The 23,014-nt window shown below is 43.1% G+C and overlaps 1 protein-coding gene and 1 long non-coding RNA gene across 2 annotated transcripts in view; one reads left to right on the top strand and one right to left on the bottom strand.

Moving 5' to 3' along the window:
• cdh11 (cadherin 11, type 2, OB-cadherin (osteoblast)) overlaps positions 1-13,770 on the bottom strand; it is a 46,642-nt gene extending 32,872 nt beyond the window's left edge. The window contains exon 1 of the mRNA XM_037271166.1: positions 13,457-13,770. The gene's annotated coding sequence lies outside the window, so the exon portion shown is untranslated. The remainder of the gene's footprint in view (positions 1-13,456) is intronic.
• LOC119134479 overlaps positions 1-23,014 on the top strand; it is a 181,058-nt gene that overhangs the window by 21,730 nt on the left and 136,314 nt on the right. The window contains exon 5 of the long non-coding RNA XR_005100348.1: positions 19,598-19,648. This is a non-coding gene — a long non-coding RNA (uncharacterized LOC119134479). The remainder of the gene's footprint in view (positions 1-19,597; positions 19,649-23,014) is intronic.

Below are 23,014 nucleotides of genomic sequence, written 5' to 3'. Positions count from 1 at the left end.
TTGGACTCACTTCATCAGTCTTCCACTGCCCCCCCTCACCCGCACCAATTTTCTTTCCTATTTGGATTCTTTGTTCTTCAGCTTCCCCTTAAATGATTTACTATTGTTCCAATAACTGTAGAAAAAACTAGAAATTATGATTATTCCCCTTAAATTCTCCTGCACTTTATTGAAGTCTTGCAATAGTGCATCGATCACACCTTCTAAAATAAACGTAATCCTAACCTACCTTGTCTAGCTACCCTACCAACCATCCATAACTCCCTCGGCAGTTACTTGACTTCGGTGGATTGTTTAGGGAACTATTGCCTACATTCCTTGTCTACATTCCTCGTCAACCTGTCTTTCCTCCTTCAGGATTTTCTGTACCTAGCTAACTATATGAGCTACCTTAACAACCCTAACCCTAACCCTAACCCAAACACACAGACCTACCTTATCTACAGATATATCTTTCGTGACTAAAATCCATCACACATCTACAATACTGCCTACTTTCTTCCCCTACCACCACCCCGTCAACCTCCACTACTAGCCGACTCTCCTTACTTACCTACCCTACTTATCTTATCTAGCCTCACCAATGCGTGCCTCATTGCACAGCCATTTATCTAAGCATGTCCAAGGTCTCTTCCTGATAAAAAGCTTCACTGTTTGGCATTTCAAAAGCAATTTAATTCTTTTCAAAGCACTTAAACTCAGCCTTGGACACACCACCGTTCCATGCTTGAGAATATTCAAGTACATTCCGCAACTTATCATACAGCTCCTTCAAAATATTCCAGCAGCACATAACACAAATTGTCACGTTTCTTTATTTTAGTTAGCCCAGTCTGACATTTGACTAATACCGTATTGTCATTAAAATGTGTGTGTGACCTGAATCCACGACGAGTCTTAAATGTGTCGCCCTGCTTATCTATATGTTGTCCTATTTGGCCCGTTTAGGTTTGTGCCTTCGGGCCTCCATCTTTTATTGTTCTGGTACAAATAGGTCACGAAGAAGCAAGACCCGCCCTATCACACACATAGTTCGGTGATTCTAAAAATGCAAGGGTCATTGTGGTGCGCCGCTCAACAGCTACACACAACGTGAAAATCCCCGTCGGACAGAACGCTCCTTGTGTTTAAACTCGACCCATCTAAACTTTCACGCACACAAGGTGGATTAGGCTCATTTACAAATGTATAGCTTTACGACGACGCCATTAGCCCACATTATGTGTCTGTGTGCCCCAGCCAATGAATAATTCAGTGGCAGCGTAAGAGTTAAAATGGGCGGAAAATACACTTGTTAAGCCCTCAAAGAAGCAAACGGAACCCTCCGTCACAAAGAGGAAGGAGTGCAGACGGCTTGTTAGATGTTCCAGATGTCCTCTCAAAGAATGTATTACTCAGAGCTAAAAATATATGAAAAAAAAATCCATGAATGTTTTTACTATATTGAGGAAGAAAGGTGATTGGTTGTGCCAATTTTTGTGACAGTTGAGTATAAAAAACTTACATCTATAATTTGGATAATGCAATCCACATATTCAATTTGAATTAAATCCAATCGTATATTTACTTTATGAAAAAAAGTGTTTGATACAACTCCGACAATTTATGCGTACATAAAATTAAACTGATTTATCTTGTGGAATTAAATGTATTTTTTGGTTACTGTATCATCTCAACTTCCCCAAACCTTTGGTTCCTTTTTCGCTTGAATGCGCCCAGCTGAACATAAGTGAGTGTGGCAGGCCCGGTTAGTGTGTCTTTGTGCATCATTGCGTTAGACTAACAACCCCCTCCCTCCTCTTTCCACACACACATTGAAATTCTATGGAACTTTTTGAGACTCATACCAGATGTTCCTCCCCTCATCATTTTCCTCCCTCGTCTCATTTTTCTGTCCCATTTCCTCCATCATTCAAGCTCATTCGTCCTTTTTTTTAAAAAATGTCCTTCTTACACTCGATTATTCCATTTCCATTCCTTTCTCCTCTTCATCCTTCTTCGTTTATACCCATTTTGCTTTCAATATAATTTGAGCTAATGTTTGTACACGGCCTTCCTCTTGCCTCCATTCACTCCTATGAGGATGGCGCTCAATGACGCCGCTAATACGGTGGAAGCGTCGCCTTCATTCACTATCGGGTAAAAATCTTAAGATCCGCTCCGAAGCCTCGTTTGTCATTCTGCACCCTGTGCTGCTTTTATTCCTCTGCTGGGATTCCCACCCCCCAACGTCCTTAAGTCGTGACAAACTCATTTGAAACTCTCCGAGCGGTGAAGCAACAAATACGGGAATGGAAAAGCGAGTACGGCGGGAGGAGGTGATTTGCACACCTTTTCATTTTAATACCTCTCGAGGACGCAGGCGGAATCTTTATTAGTATTTGTATGATTTCAATATTATTCATCATCTCTCCCCGGATTGTGTCCTCACCTTGCTTCTTCCCTTCCCCTCCTAAGAGGTTTCTTTATGCCCCGAAATGAACATTTTACTTTGAACCTAATCTAAAGAAAATAGCCACTTAAATCTTACAAGTGTCGAGAACTTGCTTTCAAGCAGTTGGCTACTGTCATAACAAATCAAGATGACATTGTTTATGATCAAAACAACGATGCAGCAAAGTATTCAGATAATGTAATTAGCCGTTATCTTCCCCAAGTGGCATTTTACAGTTTCCTATCTGCTTTGCATTCAAATCTTGCCACTTTATTGTAATCGAATTTGGAAAAAAGAGACGAAAAAGTTTGGTAGCTGTTTCCAACTGTCAAAACAAATGAAGAAGAGGGGCACTTCAGTTTTTTTCTGCTCTGTGAATGCTAAAAAGGTCCTGCTCAAACTCTCTCAACTTTGCATTCACTCCGCCGTTGCATTTTCACGCAGATAATTTGATTTGTGGTCGTTTGCCGTTGTCGTTTTCCCCTGAGTCACATTTTACTGATTTATTTCAATTTTAAGGGCATGGTGGCCATCGGGAATTTTGGGAGTTTCTTGACCGGCCGGTTTGTTTTGAGGCCTACCTATCCTAAAAAAATAGCGACTTAGCCACTTGTAGGCTAACGCTAATAATAACGCTACTAACAAATGCTTCTTTTTCCTCACGCATTTGTTGCTGCTTCACCGAATCAGATGTGTGGCTTGCCAGTAGAGCTGATAGTTACTTTAAACACAAAGCGTCGTGAGTCTCGGTGTTCAACGTCAAACAACACCTCGTTTAGGCTTCTAATACACGCTGGGGTTCACCCCCCTCGTGTCCCGCCTCGGGTTAGCATACACACAGGTCAGCATTCCCACCGCTCCTCTTTTGTCCCTTTTCTTCATTACCACCCCCAAATACCCATGTATTGATCCAGCCGCCTGCGATAAGTCAGTGATTGACGGCCACTAATTGGCTTAATCTCAGCCCCCTCCCCGGGGATCTTGTTGTGCTGCGCCTCATCTGGATACAGCTGTCCCATTATCCCACAACTGACACCATGACCCCCGGATGCCTGCCGGGGGGGCTCACCAGAGATGGAGATAGTGAGGTGACGACTGAGTGAGGGAGGTTAAATACATCTAAAATGCACACACACCATTTTTTTCCCCCTCCACTTATACTTTGTCTTTTGGGATAACACGGCGCTTTCTGATAGACTCGTTCATGCGGAAAAAGTATTAATTCTGAGGGAGATAACGCGAGAGCCTCTCGGATACATGAGCAGCCCCCCCCCCCCCCCCCCCCCTTTGCCTGTTGTTCACATTTTGAGGGAAATCTCAAAGTGGAAACCCGCAGCGGCTTCGATGACCTATTGCAGCACCTTGAATGTTGAATTGAGGTTTTGTTGTCAAAATGATTCAGGTCTGGGGACTCGCTTTTGTGTTGAAATGGATTTCAGGACTTTGGCACCACTATCTCCACGTCAAGTGTCCTTGAGTGAGACAGTGAGTCAGACCTGCCGTGTCGGGTCTGAAACTCATCCCAGAGCAAAGAGGAGCCCCCCGCCCCCCCGAAGAGGAGCCCCCCCTGATTAGCTTTGCTCTATTGAGAAGGCAAGGACCAGAACAGAAGGTCTCAGAAAAGGCCGATAAGCCTTTAAAGACCCCCCCCCAGCCCACCCCCACACGTCAGCCTGACATCCACGGCGTCCCATTCATCCATCCGGTGACAGCGCGTTTACGGTGGCATTAGCACACGGTGACCCCGGTGGACCCTCGGAGATCCGACTGTGTGATCTACTCGCCTCCCCGGGCCTGCGCTTTAATAGCTTGGAAGCATTTTTTATTCATTACGCTTAATGGCTTGATTGCACAGCAGAATTTGCATGGTGCAGCAAGCAAGTAAAGATATTGGGGTGGCTAATAAAACGGCATCAATATTTCACGCAAACTTCTAAGGCTCGCTAATCCTTGCGTGCATTGCGGCCACTGTTGTTTTTGTCTTTAAAATAGAAAAACAATGAAAACCCTGACACCTCTTAACACCCTAATCTTTCCTTAAAAACTTAATTTGAAACTCTAATTCCAGACCCAAACAGGAATCCTTTCAAAACATCAACTGAAGTTTGAAACTGGAATTTGCCCTATCGTGAAATCGCTTTTTGACCCCCAACCCAAAAGAAACTGATTTCAAACCCTAACCCAGACAACACATTTTTGAAACCTGAACCCCTTGCTTGAAACCCTACCCCTTATTTGACACCCAACCCTGGCTCGAAAGGCAAATTCGACACGATTTCACTTGTGCACAAGCCCACATGCCCATTGAAGCCAACAAGCTTTAATTTCCACTCGCTATTGATCCTCGTCGGGCATTGGAGTACACGCCGGGGTCTCGACACGTGAGCATGTTTGTGTTTTTCCAATTGATCACGAATTGTCGGGAATCAACACCATGATGAGGTGTCGAGGGATGAGGCGGGTGATCACGAATACCGTTGAGGTTTCCGATTGATTAGCAGTGCCGCCTTGCATGTGTGATGACCCTAATTAGCCTCGCTTAAAAGGAGCCCCTCGCCGGCAAGACCCGCCCCCAACAACCCTATTTTGTCCTTTCACTACTTTAGGACCCCTAGTGTACAAACGAGAGGATACTAACCCCCCCCCCCCCCCCCCCCCCCAATCCCAGTCCAGGTTAACAGAGCAACCCTTGTTGTTGTTGTTCCTCTGAGCTAGCATCTCGTCCCCCATCTTGAGTCTCAATAAAGCTCATTCCTTTTCTGCCAAAAGCCCTCAAAGCCAATTTCGGCTTGTCTCGGCGCCACCTCCCGGAGCTTCCTTGTGTGCCTTTTGTTTCGAATTTCTGGGGGGGGTCTTTGATTGATGATGAAAAGTTTGAATCCTGGCCAAAAAAAAAAGGACTCATTTCTATCTCGGGGGTTGTACAAACCCAAAAGAAAGATCTTGGCCGGGCTTTGCGTTGCAGGCTCGTGTGTGGACCGTGAATGTTTTTCACAACCCCCACCAAGGGCGAGAGGTGTTGTTTTGATTGATTTTCAGCACGGTTACGCATACACAAGCTAAACTTGACAAAAGAGGTGGCGGAAACCGCTCAATTGTGTTCAAATCCCGATACAAATTCGGATAAACACTTCTTTCAAGCAAATACCAACATCACCCTCCATGGCTGAAGATATCTTACGTCAAACAATTTCCGCTGAATAGAATCCTCCACTTTCACCCACACAATTTAGTTGCCGTCAACATCGCCACCTCAACCTCTTCCCCGTCTTCGTTGGCACTCATCAAACAAACGGTTGGCTTTGATCAGATCCCTTCCCGCGTGTCTGAAGGATAAACACGATACAACAATCTTCACAAATTTCTTCGTCGCCCCGGTGTCAAAGCGAGACACTTGTCTCTCACGGCGGCCTTTTCATCTAAAACCTGTTGAAGCGCCACTCGAGGAAGACGCAAACGCGTGGCGCCAGGTTATCGGTAGCGCGGCGAATAAACCGTCTGGATGATTTCGGGAAGCCGAACAAGATGCGACCAACACTTTAACTTTTTGCTGACACACGTTTTCAATTCTACATTTCAAGACATTTTTACAGCCAGCACCACCCAAAAAAATACTTAGCTTTCCAAGTGCCACCATCAGGATCAACATTGTGAAAAAGATTCGCCCAGTAAATCGACATGTTCATAAAAAATGAGGTTTATTCCGAAACGTGTGCATACCATTAAATACTGTTTGCACTTAAATATTATGATTAAAAAAAATCTGCCTGAATGATGAATGAAATGTAATGCCCGTAAAACAGTTTGTTTGAAATCAAACCGCTCTTTTTGATAGCGTGATTGTCTCTTTTCCATTCAAACGGTACTGAATAGTTTCACTGGAGCTGAGAACTGCAAAAGCAACGGCAATGATGTCACAACAATGCCAAAAATCCAGATTGTGGTCTCCTACCACCAAGCGCTTCTATTATATTTCAATCCTCCAGGCTAAATTCTCTCTCCTCGCTCTTTTCTCCACATCCCATCCCCTCAAGTCCACCTTTCAAACCCAGCGACCTTGTCGTACCCGAACCCACTTGTGTATTCGACGTCACAATGAATATAAACACATTTGCCAACGTGTTGTACACGGCGAGGACGCAAACACCAAATGAAAGCGGCTCGAGGCGAGCGAATGTTTCAAAACAAACGACTCTGGGAGAACCGTGCATCTCTGAACAGGCAGTAGCAAGCAATTACAACAACTGTTAATAGTATCGATGCAGTGAATGCCTGGTCTTTTTCACATGGGAACCCCTTAATACAATAAATCCGACACTATTAACGCCAGCCCTAACTGGAAAAGCGAAGGATTAAAAAAAAGCAAGTAATTGAATGCTCCTGCTAAAAATGTCCATAATTGCCCACACCCTGTACCTAATGAAATGTCCATGGTCATTGTACGGGGAGACAACATTCACTGCAAAGGTCAGCGCAGTCAGAGAAAGCCAATAAGACGTACGTTTTATATACACAGTACATATAAAAAATGCCAGCCTACGGGAGCGCAGAATGAAAAAAAATAAGCCGCCCCCCCAAAAAAGTGAAATTAATACTGCGTGGCAAAGTATCAGCAGTGCCATTCAATCATATGATGACATTATAAGTGTCGCAGGGGGAAGTGGAGTGGAAAAAGGAATGGTGAGGGAAGATGCATTGTGGGAGTTATTGATAACAGAGGACCGAGGCGACTAAAAAGCAACAACATTGAGGGAGCCTATTATGGTGGAGAGGTCAAGCATGCAGTATTGCCCTGTCTTGTCGAAAAGACAACAGGCCTTTGTGTGTGTGTGTGTTGTGTGTGTGTGTGTGTGTGTGTGTGTGTGTGTGTGTGTGTGTGTGTGTGTGTGTGTGTGTGTGTGTGTGTGTGTGTGTGTGTGTGTGTGTGTGTGTGTGTGTGTGTGTGTGTGTGTGTGTGTGTGTGTGTGTGTGTGTGTGTGTGTGTGTGTGTGTGTGTGTGTGTGTGTGTGTGTGTGTGTGTGTGTGTGTGTGTGTGTGTGTGTGTGTGTGTGTGTGTGTGTGTGTGTGTGTGTGTGTGTGTGTGTGTGTGTGTGTGTGTGTGTGTGTGTGTGTCTGTCCGCTACGCTCTCGTTTTGTCAGCACGCCCATCAAAATCTTTTATCGTATCAATGCTGGGAGATGATGAGCCTTCATCAAAACAAAATCAGTTGTGTTTTGTTCCTTTCTGCTGTACTTAATAGCGGCAGAATCACTCACGGGGTTTGAGCGCTAATCAAAGGACAGAATGTTTTCTTTGTGACATCGGCGCTATTATTTTTCTGAGTGAAAACCCAGAATTTTAGGGCGAGGAGGTCGAAGGCAATGAAGCCATCCAGTGGGATTGCGCTACTCGTCATAATGGCGTCCCCATTCAGCTTTCAGCCACTAGGGTGTGTGTGTTGGTAATAGTGAATTATATATATACGTATATATTTGTTGTCGCGCAATTACAGGACGCAAATAAAAATCGATTGTCTATTTTTTTTTTTTAAATCATGCCTACAAGTGGTGCCATCTTTTTAATCAGGATTGTGCTATTATATTTGTCTTTGTCCCGAAATTTAGCGTTTTGGTATCTATTGATTTCGGTAACTATGGTCAGTATCCATATTGTCCATTTTCTTGCGCTTAACTGGGTTCAAATCAAACTTATTTAAAGAATATGCATCATCATTTTGACGACTGTGCGAATATTATTCAAAACACTTTTTGATTTTAAATCATTTGACACCCACCACAGTTGTGTTACTGATTTAGTTATCTTGATTTGAGCTATATTTAGACACTGCACCACCCTGCCTAGAATACAAAATGGTACAGTCCAGCCTTGAAATCACATGTTTGGACAACAAGCATTGCGTATCAATGTGGAATAGGTGAAGGTTATCGGAAAACATCTTGGTCAGGTTCACGGTGTCAAGCGTGACTACACACATTGGCTGCGGAAAGGTCTCACACACATTCACACACACACACGCACATGCACGCACACGCACACATTGCACCTGAAGAACTTAACCAGCACGGACACATACGTGTAGGAAAAAGTGTTACATCAGCACTACGGAGCAGCTGTAATTAACATAACCACATTAGTTATGCTAATGTGTAAACGTGTGTGCGTATGTGGATATGCGTCAACACTGAACCGATTTGATTATTGATTAGCAATGAGTCCCAAAGTGTGATGTTTTGTTTTTCTTAATCATGATATCGTTGCGGGGATAAATTAGCAGACGTCTGAAAGACAATCCGAGTAAAAGACAGCTGTGAATGACGCGCGCACACGCACATTGTGTTAATTATTATCCGTAATAATGAGACACAAACGTCTCATTAAATCTCTCCTTGACCCGGCGCACTGCAAAGTCTTTCTTTTCCCGTCTTTACCCGCTGTCGTCTTGCTTAACTCCGTCGCAAAGGAGAGAGGATCCTTTCAGCTGTGAATTATTAATTAGCATTCAAGTTGGCCTCCGAATTTTCTCTGACCCACATCGCAATGAGAAGAGAAGAGAAGGAGCCCCCCGTGCCTGAAATGCATATGCGAAGTTCCATTCAGGTAGAAATATGGGAGGTATTTTGGAAAAGTGATTTTTTTTTGATTAGTTGGGTCTCTAGAGTGGCTGCCCACCCATTAAATATGTTTGGCATTGTTAAATTAGCCAGTGTTGGCTTTGAGCAAGCACCATTCATTTGCAGTCTGGATAAGGAGGGACGACAGTTTGCTGCTCTGGAGGGAGTCTCGGATTGTCAGGATCCGCTACACTAATTGACAAAGTGTAATTGGATGACTTACTGATGAAGTACTGCCTGCAAGGGTGAAAATACAACCCAGTCTTTATTGGCATTCATTCTATCAGCCAGTAGTGGATTTGCACATGCACCGTCCATTTGCAGTCTGTTTGTGGCTAATGTCTTTTTTTAATAGTCTCAAGATGGGTTGGGAAAATTCATCAAGTTAGCAACAGTGACTTGCCGTTGCAACGTCCTCCTCTGTCCTAGGTCGTCATGGTAACACAAGCTGGACTGTGATTGCATGTGACAGAACTGCCCCTTCAAAACCTCATAATTTCAAGTGGAGAGTGACAAGTGAAATGTTACTCGAAACGTTTTAGTTCCACCTCCACATATTGTGACTATCATGAGACCTCGCCAATCACCTGACACAGTAAACCAATTACTCCAGATTACACGCATGCATGAAAACATGCAAACTATTGGTTTCGCATCAAACACATACACGCACGGTCGTGCCGCCATCAATAGGTCTCTATCGGGCGTAATTAATTCTCATTCTAATCCGTTCGATGAGGCCGTCAACGCCGCGCTCTGATATTCGATAGCTGAACGGATGACCTCGCTCGTTAATCCCAAATTAGCATCGATCCCGTTCGCACTGGGCAATGAGTCTCGAACAACAAACGTGCCGTAATGGAAATGGACCACAAGGGATTAGATTGTGTTTTTAGGTTTAGTGAAGCAGCATTTGGCTCATTACCCAGGATTACTCTTGTACATTCCAAAGAATTGTTAACAACCGGACAATACGTTGGCAAGCATGTGCAGGTATGAGCAAAATCATCGTTTCTGTACAGTTTCTGCAGCTCTGTAAAATTTCGAGGGCCAAAACGACCAAAGACTGATTTTCTGTTTTCATTATCTATAGTAGAAATATTGTCTTAGCTCAAACACAGCAGAAAACTGTGGCTACTGCATTCCGTCACAAATTTCTGCACTTCATCAAATGGAACAACCGACTTTGGTCACAGAACATATTAAACTTGTAACTCAAGGTTCCACTTTCATTTTCCTGCGAATGGGTCGCAGAGTTCAGATCAGAACCACATCAGACTAAAGGCAGGAAGCGGGTCACCAATCAGAGAAAAAGAAGAGTTCACAGATGTTGATGACACCCGCCCCGAGCTTTGTGATGCGTGGCAGATGTTTGACTTCTGTGGAGCGGCAAGTTGTCTAACAAACTTGTTGCCGCTTTCACCATGTGCCGAGGCGGGAGCAGCCGGACGACTTGAAGGGACCGGTCGTGGCCTTTGATGTGGGAAATTCTTCTTCATCTGTGCTAATTGATGTCAGATGATGCCATGCCGCATAGTTGCAGTAGCAGAGGTTTCTAGACAGGGGGTGCATTTCCTGCCTCCTGATAAAACTAATTAAAAAAAATTTGCCCTGAGCAATATGGCCGCCATTCCAAAATAAAGCAACTAAGCAATTAGATGCAGTATTTATTTATATACCGTAATTTTCGGACTATAAGTCGCACCGGAGTATAAGTCGCACCAGCCATAAAATGCCCAAAAAAGTGAAAAAAAACCATATATGTATATAAGTCGCTCCTGAGTATAAGTCGCCCCCCCACCCAAACTATGAAAAAAAAACGCGACTTATAGTCCGAAAATTACGGTATATATATATACAGAAAATTGTTATCTTGTTGACCCCAGATCAGCTACTTAAGTGGTGGACCAGCCAATCTTTGGTCTCATGTTCAGCCTCATTAAACTGCTCTTAAAGCAACACGATGGAACAATTTGACCTTTAAGTGACAGTGAGATGTTACATTTGCTTGAAGATGTTAGAATAGTATGTCCTTGCTATCTTGTGAATCAGCCACAATTCGGCTAACTTGTAAGTAAAGTAGCAATATGCAATCATTTCTTTTTGTCAAAATCACTTTCATGCTATCTTAGATTGCATTAAGGGGAAGAAGACGTATTTCTAGTCTATTGTTTTCCAAAATACGAGGATTTATATTGGTGATGGACCAGCCTGGACGCAAAATGTTAGCAATAGCATCATTTGGCCCTTCCATTAAAGTTTCCTTAGTCATTTGAGCGCTAGCAAAATTTATGTTGAAAGTATTTTTCTTTGCTTCTTTGTGAATATCAAACACCTGAATGGACGTTTCAGTTTGAGCAGACAAGAAAGTCACTGTTGGGTAACTTCAATCGAAGAGAGACAACTAAAAGGATTTGAGGTCAGAAAACACTAATTACACACGCTTGACATTCAATCCGCCCGAGACGGCAGATTACGGTTATAATCCCATCATCGGCATCAACGCGGGATGTTATTACACATCTACACGGGATGTCACATGAAAGATTAACGTCAACGCAGGGCGGAAAGACAAAACCCTGCTAGCCACTCGACTTGTTGAGATATAATAAAGCCAACTATCTGTGGACACGAAATTCTAAAATCAAGTGGAAAAAGAAGTTAAGAAAAATCGACATCCACTTAACACTACAGTTCTGTCAAGGTTTTGATTTTGGCGCCATTGTTGCTTTTCTTTTGTGCCGGAAAGTACAAGTGCTTCCAAGCATGTACATAAAGAATCGTAGAAGCCGCATGTTAACGCCGAGTCGGAAAAAGCTACAAGTGGAGTTAAACAAAACATCACAGGGACAAAATGGTAGCAGTGTTACCTCCCCCCCTCCCATCCCCAGTCAGTCTGGGAGGTAACAGAAGCCACTCACAGGCCGACATACTTATCCAGACAGACTAGACTTGTGTGAGATTGAATCGGTTGTCCCAGGGGAGAGAGCAACGAGCTCTCCATCTTCCAAGAGCGGCCCTTGGGGGAAGATGAAGAGTGGGGGGGTCACAAGGGGGGAGATGGAAGACAAAAAAAGAGTGAAGGGCATTCGCCGCCACCGCTGCAGCGAAGCCCGACAGCTCCCTCTGTTGCTACTCGCGGAATGATGCCTCCGTTTTCATTCACCTTCTTTTTCTACTCCTTAGCAGCTGGCGCTTAATGAAATATAAATACCACAATTACAGCGTCGTAAATTAATACCCCCCCCACCCCCTCTTCCGCGAGAACCTCAAGAGCTTCACCAGCGCTCTTTCAACTCATTCCAAACCTGTCGGAGAATCTTTGAAAGATTCTAAAGAGTCCCTTGCCAAAGCCCTCTAAGAGCATTGAGGGGGCTGTCTAATTACTGGAATACTGAATACATTACTGTTACATTTAAAATCAATCGGTAACCATTACAGTGACACTTAGTCATTGTACTTGCATTCAGGAACCAGCCTGGCGTTCCTCAAAGCTGAACTCTTTGGAATGTTCATATTGAAGAACTGTAAGAAACATTTTCCAGAAACTTCATCCTTGTGCAGGTTTTATTCAATATGCAACAAGATCATCCTGCATTACTGCAGAAAGACATAAAACAGCCCGGGAGAAGTCACCACCCTTGCTTCCACACTCCATTTTCCTCCCAGCTACTAACGATCCTGTCCGGAGAATTCATTATCAATCTGAAAACACAAAACAAAACAAAAAAAGCTAAATCTTTTAAGTGGCTGCAAGAGTGATGCAATATATGGCGACTGCTTTGGAACCACTCGTAAAAGAGCTGCTGATGAGCAGCAATACATAGGCAAACTTTATCCACATCACAAAGCCACATCAGTAAAGAAAAAAAATATATATATAACCACACTGTAGGACAAGATCACTAATTACACACAGCTTTTACTTTTTTTTATTTTATTTAGTTGCAAAACCAAACCACAAGAGCAGTCCACAAGGAGAGGATTGTTTGGAAGAAAGGAAGCACTGCTCGTCCAATGAGCTCTTTCTCTCTGTTTTTCTGCTTCATTCCAACAATTCCCAGGTAGAACCGAACCGTTACGAGCCAAGCGGCGATGATAGGTCTATGCACCGGCTCGAGGAACCACCGGCAAGGAAAAATAAAAGTTGCGCGTCGCAGTCACGCGCAAACGCACTCTTGAGTGCCACACTGTACCGTTATGACAAATCATGACATCCACGCACGTACAATCACACCCCGCGTGTCTCCAGATTCGTAAACGTGTGCGTCAAATCGGACGTGCGTGCGCAAATCCACCCGTTTTGCGCAACGGTCTGTATCCAAAGGTGCACCGGGGGGGGGGGGGGAGCTTTTCAATCTCGAGCCTCTCGTGCGGTGCTGAGGAAGGCAAATCACGCGCTTCTCTTACCTCTGTGAGTCCGTGCGCGTCCCAAGCAAGAGAGACCAAAAAAAAAAATCCTTCACAGCCAAGAAATAAAACATCCGCAGCTTGGTGGTCCAGTCCAGTTCGGAGCAATCCCCCTTATTTATTTAGTTTTTATCCACGGGAATGATTGATAAGGTAGACAAGGGGAGTCTTTCTGGTGTTCTCAATGCGAGTGGGGTAGATGTCACTGCGACTTCAGCATCCTTCTCGCTCTCCTCCTCCTCCTCCTCTTGCGATGTGTAGCGCCGCTCTGAGTGCGTCCGTCCTCTCTTCGCGAGTCTCGGACGAGATGTGAGGGAGAGAGAGAGAGAGCGAGCAAGAGAGAGAGAGGAGGGGTGGGAAGCGCAGTAACCACAGTAGCGCTCGCATTCTCTCGCTGTAAGGGATCCCCCCCATACAAATGTATTCCTTATTATAGTTTATTATATACAAATGTATTTCTTTATATGCATTCAACTTTTGGTTGTTATATTTTTGGGCAGGGGGGGGGGGGGGGGGGGAGATGCAACAGTTGCTGTTCTATCATTGGTCCCGTGCATAGAGCCAATAGTAGGAGTGGGCGGGACCCCATCGGGAGCCCCTGCTGTCCGAGGAAGGCGATAGGCTGACTATTTCAAATGTCTCCAGGCAATGAAGAGCGTCAGAAAGGGGGACTCGAGAAGACTGTTTGATTGCTTTCTTGGATTATTTCTCGGTGGACTACAATTAGAACAATTTCACGTTAAGCGGTCCTTCGTCAATCAAAGCTCGATGCAGAATTTTTATTTTTAAACATTTTGCTTTATTTATCCTGTAGTTGACGCTGTGCCAACATTAAAAAAAAAAAGTAATTTATTTAGTGATTGTAATGATAGATGGAGGATACATTGCCATAATGACATTCAGCAAGACATTATTAGTTTGGAGGCTGAATGACATAATTAAATTAAAATAAAGGGCATGTTGTCAAATATAATTACGGGGACTCTCTTAACCAACGGTGGCAATTTTTTCCAAGAGTGTGAGATGCAAACCAATTCTAAACTGCATCTTTTCACACATCTTGTTGATTTCTTGTATGGCCAATATGTGCTCGTTTAGATCCTTGTTTCCAATTAGCTAATATACGACATCACAAATTGTGTAACCAACCTGCAAACTGTGCACATAAGGTGCTTGTTACTTGTTTGTGTCAGTGCAACATGTCAACATGACCCCAAGGGACTTGTAGATTATTAGCACCCAGCATCAGTGTCTGGTTGATATGAAATCCAGCAAGTAGGATGCAGGAAAAAAAAAAAAAAAAAACTGTTTTAATTTGAGGTGCTTGTTCTGAGGGACGTTTCCTACCTGAACACTTCCTTCTAGTGAAGCATCAAAATTCCCCACTCAAAGTAGTTGATAGCTGAGCGCCGCTTGCTTTCAAAGGACTCACCCAGTGCGTTTGAGAGCAGGGAGAACAGCTTTATTTTTCATTTCTTTAAAGCCTCATTTTATATATGAGGTGACTTTTATAATATTTAACACAAAACTGACCCAAAAACAAAATGTTCAAGTCCCAAATTCCTAATTGTACGAAACCCAGAAGTAGTCAATGAACATCTCTCCAGTTTCCATTCTTGCTTGTGCTCGTCATAAATCCTTCGCATTTGTTCCCGTTTGCAGACTTTGTCATCTTTATTCATTTCTTTTTGCAAACAGCACAGATGGAGACAATCTTTGCACAATCTTCCGCTCCAACATTCTCTGATGTTGAAATTTGGTCGTCGAATAAATAACACACGTGTGCATGTATGTGTTTTTTGGCTTCTGTATGTGTGTGTTGCTGGAGGCCGCCCCGGTGATTACATGGGGGATTACGGAGCGGCCTTTTAAGGGCCAGCTTGTTTGTTTTCACTTGAGCCTGAAGGATAGCAGGGGCTTTGAGGGGATCACACAAGCGGGCTATATGTTTTAATTTACTCCTCCCTTTGTCCGCCTTCTCCCGGTCTTACTCTCTCTATGTAACTCCTCGTTCTCCTCCCCGCTGTGTTGGTTTAATAGAGGGCAGCAGTGACCAATCAGCAGGCTGGGATTATCGCACAGTTGGCCATAATTGAATCTTAGCTGTCGGCGCGAGAACTGAGCAGGGGGATTTTGGGGCTGCCCGGGAACATCTTAGAGGGATGTGAAGTTTATTTTATTTTTTTTACTTTTGTTATTGTTTTTAATGACAAGAGACATAGTCCACCATCTCGCCAGGTTTTGACCTCAAGCCCGCACACATAGCCTTCATAAAGCTTTTATTTAATAAAGCCTTATGAAAGTAATAACGTTTATGGCTTTGCCCTTCATAACATCAGGATGCAACGATAAAAGTGTAATCGTCAGTCTGGTTCATCAGTCTCGTCAACACAACGCTGCAACTCACCGCATGGTCGCAGCTCGTCAGGCAATAATGCTGCACCTTTATGACTCAATCTAGACTCGACACTAATATATAGGATGAGTTTATTCATCTGACTCCAAGGTAATGTTTGTAACAACCAATTAAAAAAAAAACAATGCTCCAGTGAAAAAAATAACAGCTAACTATAGCCAAAAAAAACCAGCCCTCCAGCTAAAAAAACAACAACCTACCTATCACACAAAAAGAAGCCCAATCAACCAACAGCCCCCCTAAAAAAAACACCAGCCATAAAAACAAGCAAACATCTTTTGCGTAGAATTGTAAGGAAAAAATGAATTAACATAAAATAGGGAATAAGTGAAGCGTTGTAAATACTCCTTGGGCGAACTATAAATAGACGAATGTGTTCCTCCCCAAACCATGTCGTATCAACTGCAAACATCTGAAAAATAATTTGGAGAGGGAAGAAAAACAAACTGAATCCATTTTAAAGTAAAGTAGTAACACCCACCCCAAAAATTCCAAATGCACTTTACATTACACTTGCATTTCCCCTCAGGCTCCATTTAAACATTCTCTGATTGGGTTTGTCTGTGCTAATGGGCCTCATAAGACGTCTCCTCGCCTCAAATGAGAAGGGAAAAGGTCAACGCAAAGTTGGGAAATAAATAAGAAAACAACACGGCTAAATCAAAAAGAGAGAGAGAGAGAGTGAACGAGTCCAAATGGGCAAAGACGGCCAATGAAAAGCGAGCCTTGCATAGAAGCTGCCTTGTGTGCGAGTTGGCGAAGAGGAGCGGCGCTGCATAGCAATGGCCTCTCGCCTCACGCTTTAATCAGCCGCCCTGCATGCGCTAAACATGCCCCCCCCCGCTTTCCCTTCTCCACCACTCCGGACTCATTTAATCGGAGCTTCGGCTCGTCTGCATGCATCAGCGTTGCACAAAGAGCAACAGCGTGTGAATGGAAGAATGGAAAAAGGAGCCTCCGAGACAAACACACCGGGAGAGAGAGAAAATAGACTTCTGCTCGCCTCGTACAGAAAGAGGAAGGTGACACTTTTTTAAAGAGGCGACACGGTTGATTTGTGTGAGCTTGCACGTTTAATAAACACTCAAGGGAAGATTCAGGCCGGCTTCAATCAAATACTACAATAGGATACCTCTGCCAAGGAAGAAGTGTTATAGTACATTTGAATGTGTTTATTTTCTTGTTACTTAATTGGCTCTCTGTCTCCAGGAGAAGAATGTGAGGTTTTTTCAATAGGGTGCCACTTTTTAATTCTTTGCAAAAAATGGCAGCTCATAAAGAGTGGGAAGTAATGAACTACAAATACGTAATTACTAAAATTGGTAACAGTGGAACCTCTGTTTTCATAAATAATCTGTTCCAGAAAACTCTATTTAAAATGAGTCAAACAAAATCCAAAGCAATCTTTTACATAGGGGTTCATGTAAATTAAATTAATCCGTTCTAACAGATAAAGCTATGCAAATAAATACATTTTATTTACTACAACTTTACATTCAATGTGTGAAATATAAATGACCAATAAAGTGGCTAAATGAAGATTTAACCTCAATTTGATCTTTATTGAAGACTATTGATGAGAGTTTCTTGTCTATAAATCCTGTCAAAAATCAAAACACAACAATATAATAGCAGTTTCCACACTTTAATATGTGACCCAAGAAAGTGTGTTGAAACCGTTTTATTGTTCGGTCTGTGTACTTTTATTTTGACCTTCAGGAGGATGTGTGACATGGACGACGATGCTTGAGTGTTTGCCAAGCAGGCAGGGAAGATAATGGCCTCGAGCTGGAAATAAAAGCTTGCATTGTGGAATAAGCCTTGCCTATTTGTTGAACCTTTTAAAAACAACTTACGAAATGAAATGCTTCGTATGAACAAGCATCAATTTCTGGGAAATGAGTTTAAAAAAAAAAGTGTAAAAACTGGAACAAAATTTACTTTTTCACTCCGACCTCATTTAATCATTAACGCACATCTCACTCATTTGTTCACAACTAACTCCCTCAAAAGTCAACTACGAAGCCACTTGCTCACTCTTTAACTCACTCACTAAAACACTCCGGCCTTCTGCTTCCATTCGTTCCAACGAGAGTGCCGCGACGCCGGCTAGCACGCTACACTGCGTGCTTTGACTCACAACTAACAGCTTTCTGTTTATGACAAACTTTTCCTGTGTTTTCCTCCTTGTTGTTGTTGTTTTTCTTTCCCGCTCAGAAAGTGCACAGTAGTGTTAGGGAGCTGTCGCTGGTGCGCTTGAATAATCCTCGGCTGAGGCCAATTAAATATTCGCCACCGATGGGGCACCAAAGTGTTTCTTTGCCTCGGATGTGGGTGCTGCTGTTTAGTTTACTCGTCTCGCTTTCCCCTCATTTGCTCCATTGCGTGAACAAAGCTTCTCTGCGGGAGGAAACATTTCCCCGCCACGCATCTCCCCCCTCTTCTGCCTACAGGTGTAAAAACGATTTTACGACAAAGCGCTGATTGGTGCTGAAGGTGCCGATCCCCGCCGATGCGCCGTAGCTCGGCAGGGCTTTGAAGCGGTCACATCCATTCTTATTTTTTTTTTTGGTCCGGTATTTTGCATACGCTTGAACCCATGTGGGCTTTTTGTAATGTCTGCTGCAATGAAGAAAAACAAGTTTTAAATTTATGCTAATGTGCATCTCGCGTCCAATGCTAATTTGGGACTTTATTATTTTTGTTCAAACAGCAAGTCGTCTGTCTTCGTGCCTGACATGAATTAACAACTGGTTGCTAAAAGGACTAAGACAATGCTACTGCGGGATCAATTAGTGTTGTTAGTTTTCACAGCTATCTGTTTTTAAGGTCAATTCTGGAAAGAAAATCATAGCCCAAAAATTTTATTTGACATTTTGTGGCATCCCAAAGTATCCCACCATCGTGCTCTTGTAAACTCTCAACTAAGTCATTCACTCGCTCACTGGCAAATGACAACTTCACCCATTCCCTCGGAATTTTCTCATTCTGACTCACAATTCACTCCCAGCTTATCCCATTGGAACAGAATCCGCAGCCGTTTTCAAAATGTTGAGGTGCCCATTTGGCCACGCACGTCTTTATGATTGCCTCCATGACAACAAGCTCAAAAGCGATCTGAACTGTGAGCCGCAGGCTTTAATTAACTCGGCGCCTGTCGATGAATCCAAACTTAGCGCAATTGTCAGCCGTCGCCCCCCCCCCCCCCCCCCCGCAACTCTCGGTGGGCTTCCCCCGAGGTGTGTTTTCCTTCACCTGCAGAGGCTCGGAGGGAAAAGGGCTTTTGTTTACGTTGAGATTTCCAATCCTTTTTGAAAACAAGCACGGATAATTAAAGATTTAATCATTTAAACACGCAATCACTTTGGAAGCAAACATTTAAACATTTACACTCGTGTTTTTGTCGTAAGGTGCTAAATATGCCGCCGCGGAAATATCCGTCGCCATCATCTGCTCGATGTTGATGGTTAATGTGTTTTCTTTAACTGGAAAACAGCCCGCACATTCTTTATTTACTCGGCATCACTCATCTCAGCGGGGCTTCTCTGCTCGTCCATCTCCCGCCGTTATCTTATCGCTGACTGCTGACTGAGTGCACATGTCTGAGTAAGGCGGCGATAAGAAGATGTGACGGAGGAAATGCAGACTCGCTTTTCAGCGAACACTCCCCGTCTGGCCTTTGCTGATGTTTAACATTTATTTTGTTGTTTTTGTCTGTTTGTTAGGTGAGGAGATGTAAAGTTCAACAGATGACCTTGCTTCGCAACACTCAAAAGGTAGAGACATTTTCCATTCGTATTTGCCAGTTATAAGGTCATTGTAGGCTTTAAATACAATATGAACAAAATTCACAAGTTTAAATACAAGGACACCCCAAAATGTACCCAATTGTGTCCCCAATTTTACCCAGACACCATTTTCACCAACTAACACGGAATTGGGTCAACATGTCTATCATAACGGAACATTTGTAAATGGTTCAAGTCAGCCATTTTAGTGGGAAACGGACATTTTGAGTGAATTGTACGGCCTGCAAACTTCCACAGATGCTTTATGGTATATCGGAAAGGTTGTTTGCTTATGTATGATAATTTCAAGGATTCATTATTTTTTTAAAAAAGGGTGTATCGGTTCATTCATAGCTACTTGTAGTTTGAATTCATTTGTATAATTTTAATCAAAGAATTGTTATTTTTTAATCCCTGTGGCACATCGTTAATCATGCTGGTGGAAAGAGTTGCAAAATTAAAATATTTCAGAGATAAAAGCAGGAAACCTCAGCAAAAAAGAAAAATTAAGGGAGCTCCCCCCCCCTCCCATGTTAACATTTGTCTCGATAGTCAACGCTAATTTCATTACATAGTCTGAATGTTCCATTTGCGTGCGAGTGGGAATTAAGGAAAGATTTACGTTGCGCATTCGATCGAGTCTCCCGCCGGTTAACTGACAATTTAAAAGTTCAATACAATGACCGACCTCATCAATAAGAGTCAATACATGTTCAATTCCCCTAATGGGAAAACGGTTATTATCAGTTCCAAGGTGCAAATTAGCAATTTTGCTTTTAATAATAAGAGTGAGTTCCGCATCAGTGTTGCTTTTTTTCTTTTTTGGTAGGCGTAACGCATTCCCTCCGGGCGGCAATTAGCGCTCAATGAGCGCTCGCGTGGCGGGCTCCGGGGACAATTAGCGTGCGGTGTGAGCAAGCAACTTGTCATATTTTGTAGCACACAATAAGCCCAACACAAACCACCCACCGTGGAATGCCTTGAAAAATGACGCCGCCGCCGCCGCAGCGTATGTACGGATTAAATGGAAATCCCAAATAATGAATGCAAGTGCCTGCTAACTATGGAGTTTAAATTGTTCTGTGACTGTGCTCCCTAATATTTATGTATCTCAAATCAACTTTCCCTATTGAAATGAATAGGAAGGCCAATAATCCGTTCCAGCCCTTCCAAACCACTCCAATTTTTCTGAAGCATGTTTTTAAGCACTGTTGAGTAAAAATTGTCAACAAAATGACTTGTAAGCATTTTACGTGTCAGTGTATTCTGGCCTAAGGGAAAAAAAACACTAGCCCATCTTGTGTATTAAGATGTTTTAATGCTGCTTTGAGAAGCAGACTGGTAAGACAATGCAGACATTTATTCCCCCCCCCCCCTGTTTTGTTGGGGTTTTTTTGGGTCACTTGGCAGTATTATTGGTTCTCTCCAAGATTTCCATGATTAGCATTCATCCCTCTCGCCATGACCAGCTAGGGTGAGAAAATGTCAGGCGGTCGTCTCGGTAAAAGGTGAAATGTCAGGAATGGCACACTGGTGTCGTTTGGAAAAAGCCAATGTGAGCCAGCTTGATGTTGTTTTTTTAAGCCTGCCCCCAAACACCAGACCAATATGAGCGTTTGTCTTCTTTTTTTAAATCGTCATGGAGATGTGTTGGTTTTATTGATCCGACTCATCTGTGAGTGCGTGTGCGTGTGTGTGTACACTGTTTTTATGCTTGTGTGCATGCATTTGCTGCTCCGTGTTTGTTGTGCGTGTGTGTTGGCATGATTTTTGTGTGTTTGCACTGTAATTAATTCATGGAAAGCACAAGCAACATATACTGTCCTGTCTTAGCACTGTGTTGTAAAAAAAAAAAAATCATATCGATACAAGGATAAAATCCACTACATTGTGAGCATTCTTTGGACATATGACTATTACAGATTGAGCCTCTCAAGAAATGCCACCATCCGCCCGGCTTTCGAGCTCCACCGAGGTCACGCCATTGCGAAGTGAGCTTTTCAAATAGTCAGTGCCAGTCGTTACATGGCTTGTATGACCAAGGTCACTGTCACTTGAAGACCATACATACAGACATACGCACAACTTCACCCGAAGGAATCAATTTATCTTACCAGAAAGACATCGGATTTCTGCTGATAGAATCTACTGCAGAATCGGGGGTCAGTGCTTCTGTAAATCCTTTCCTCGGGATAACTCGATTGGTTGTTTGGAAATATAGTCTGCCTGCATCAAGATGGCAAATTTGTATTCTGATATTGTTGTATTATTATTTTTATTGGCTCAACTGTTGCTGTATCTGTATGTATGGAAATGCAGCTTATTCTAGTCCAGTATAACACATGATGACATTTGTCAGCAATAAAACTAGACTGAATATAATTCCCTGAAATTTGATGATTTTGACCCAAAGTGAACCCAAATAAATAAAACCAATATGTCATGGTTAAATTTGACCTGTATCCACTGAAATTGATTTTATATTTACCGGTATATATTAACTCAAGAAAAACAAACATTGTTCAAATAGGACCTGGAAACAGTCCAAAGAACTAACTTTATTCCCACCACATTTGTAGTTTTGCGTAGAAACATGCAGCTGTTGGTCTTTGAAGGATCATGGTGGAATTCAAATTGACTTGGAACATGTATGCATGGAAATTCAACCTCATTGTTAGTCTTCAGACCAATAAACCTTTTTGAGCCCTGTTAATTCCTCCCAAAATGCATGAAGGCCTTCTCTGGTTTTAAAAGAAAATCTGACAAAAGTCACTCAGAAGCACCAAGTGGAATACTAGAAAAATGCACTCCATGTTCACCCATGGACATAGAATTGTGAGGACACATAAAAGTCTCAAGGACATCATTTTGGTTTAAAGCAGCCATTTTGGGTTTTGTTGAACTCCTCCCACGAGATTCACCCAGCAGACCCCAATCAATTGACCCCACTCAGAATCAGGATTTTTGCCCCTGATAGAGGTCTGTGCTCTCAAGTGAGCACCATTGGAGTTCAATCCATGGCCCTCTTTGCTCGAGTCCTTACAGTGAGTGTGCATAAAAAAATATGTACACCCAAAGGATGTGGGTTGGGGGGTTGCGGCAGTTGTCGTGTTGCAGGGACGGCGAGGGATGGCGGCATCTCCGAGGCGGACTCAGGAAGAAGTTGAGAAGCGGTGTGGAATCGAAACTCAGGCCTCCCTCGCTGCCTTGTTAATCTCGGAGGACTTGACATTTGAAAACCTTCCTTCCTCCTCTTCATCCTCCTCTTCCTCGCTTCCTCTCAACTCTGATGTGTGTAAATCCAGCAGTGAATAGACTGGAATTTCTCCACTGCTCTAAATCCCCTCCTCGCAA

This window comes from Syngnathus acus, chromosome 15, assembly GCF_901709675.1.
Source record: "Syngnathus acus chromosome 15, fSynAcu1.2, whole genome shotgun sequence".
Classification (NCBI taxonomy): Eukaryota; Metazoa; Chordata; class Actinopteri; order Syngnathiformes; family Syngnathidae; genus Syngnathus; species Syngnathus acus.
This window is presented reverse-complemented; position numbering and strand designations above follow the sequence as displayed.